General features: G+C 46.1%; 1 protein-coding gene across 1 annotated transcript in view; it reads left to right on the top strand.

The window, feature by feature from the left end:
* The first annotated feature begins 1,837 nt into the window (after window positions 1–1,837).
* The window catches only part of PLSCR1 (phospholipid scramblase 1), a 28,795-nt gene continuing 28,577 nt past the window's right edge, over window positions 1,838–2,055 (top strand). The window contains exon 1 of the mRNA XM_007466027.1: window positions 1,838–1,920. The gene's annotated coding sequence lies outside the window, so the exon portion shown is untranslated. The remainder of the gene's footprint in view (window positions 1,921–2,055) is intronic.

The raw sequence follows: 2,055 nt of genomic DNA, 5'->3' as shown, positions 1-2,055 counted from the left end.
CTTCCGATCCAGGAATGCTTTTCTCAAAGTCCTCAAGAAGATTTTTCCCCAGCCAAATCTGAGAAATATGCCCACGTGTGCACCAATCACAGGCAAAGGAGACGGGCCGGTGTCAATACAATTGTCTACCAATGAAAATTCATACTTCGGGTTAGGACCCTTGTTCCATGAACACATTGCTCCCCAATACGTAACCAAAATAGGATTCCCTTACCAAGTGGTTCTCAAAGTGAAGTCCATGGACCAACATTATCAGCACCACATGTGAACTTATCAGAAAAGCACATTCTCAGGCTCCATCCCAAACCTACTGATTCAGAAAAATTGAAGATAGGGCTTCACAAATTGAGTTTTAACAAGAATTTCTGGTGCTTCTGATGCACATTAAAATTTGAGACCCACTACTTTACCATATAAAAGCAGATACTGAGTTTTGGGTAGGCAACTAATTGTTTATGCTATGCCTAGATATTTTCTCATTAAAGATATTTTCTAATTAAAAGTACTTTTCTTTAGAGAGCATAATAAAATGAAAGCAAATACAGTTAAAACAAAGCAAACAAAAAACCAAAGATATAAAAAGCACAATAAGAACAAGAAAATGTTAATATACAGAGGGGAATAAAATCTTAACATGTTTGAGAAAATGGAAAGAGGCAGATGTGGTAACTATTTTATAACAGGAAGTTATAACGTGTGTATAGACAGATGTAAGAATAAAGAGGTCCAACTTACTACCACAGAATCCCAGAGAGACTGAGGACTTAGTGACTTCAAGTAAAAGGGAGAATAAAGTTGAAAATTAAAGATCAAAATGAGAAATGCTTGAAAGTCTATATTCACAGGTCTATTCACCAACCCTCATTCACTATCGCCATGGAGAGAATGTGGCAATGGTATATACCACCCTAAGCAAGGTGTAGGAGCTTTCTTCTGTTTAAAAGATAACAGAAACTTCTAGAGATTCAAAAACAATATTCATGGAGGAGGAGAGGTTGAAAAAAAAACATTGCAAATGAATGTACTGATCTCTACAGTTTTCCTATTCCTTCTGCAGCAGATATCAGCAGTCAGAAAGCTAAACGGCAAGGTACATATCACTTCTTTTCTCCATATCCAGCTTTGTTTGGAAGATCATGTGTTACTTTGGTAAATAAAAATTTTACTAGAAAAACAACAATGAATCCTTCAGGTCAACAAATATTTTCTTACTGCGCCAGTTTGCCAGTAGGGGCGCTGGAAATAGTAAACATTCTAAACACATCTGGTTGATTGGACTCCCCAAAGGAGTTAACATCATTTAGTGGAAAGAGAGAGACAAAGAGAGAGCGAGAGAGAAACAGAAAAGACACCATAAAGAAAAACAAGTTTGACTCGCCCTCATTTGTACTCTGTACCGCTTCCAGCTCGCTGGCTTGAAAGCAACGGGAATCTAAGGGACTGAAGTCGGTCAAGGCCGAAGTAAAGGAAGTTCCCCCGAGCCGGGCAGCCAGAGGCCACTCCCCTGTTAATGACCAAGTTCCAGCTGGTTTCGACCTCCCAGTTCCTCGCGGCCCTGAACCTCAGAACCAACGTTTTCGAAGCCTCTCCAGGGGTCAGAAAGGGAGCTGACAATCTCTCCGCGCTGCACCCGGGCGGCGGTCCCGCCTCCGGGTCTCAAGCCTCCCGCAGCTACGCGGAAGCGCCAGTCCGGGGACGAGGGCGGGAAGCCCCTTTGTAACTCAGGATCTAGGAAACGAAACCAGAGGCCACGGGTTTCGTCACCGCGGTCTCTCGGAGGCCTCTTTCCTGGTAACTTCAGGGAAGGTTGTGTAAGGAGCACTCTTGACTGCCAAGGGTCGGAAGCCGAGCATCGGCTCCGCGCCCGGATTCCGCGAGCTCGTCTCACCGCAGGGAGCGCCGGAGCTGCGGCGGCCACAGGTTTGTAGGCGGCGTGCTCGGTCTCCTCCCGCGGGTGCCGGGCGCGGGGCTGGCGCGGGTTCCCAGGCCGGGCGGAGGGCACTGGGGGCTGCTTGGGAGCGAGGGGTGCGAGGGCCGGCGGGTTGCGTTTGCGCT

This window comes from Lipotes vexillifer, unplaced genomic scaffold (genome assembly GCF_000442215.2).
Source record: "Lipotes vexillifer unplaced genomic scaffold, Lipotes_vexillifer_v1.1 scaffold1064, whole genome shotgun sequence".
Classification (NCBI taxonomy): domain Eukaryota; kingdom Metazoa; phylum Chordata; class Mammalia; order Artiodactyla; family Lipotidae; genus Lipotes; species Lipotes vexillifer.
Note: the sequence above shows the minus strand (reverse complement) of the source record. Positions and strands in the feature narration are given on the sequence as shown.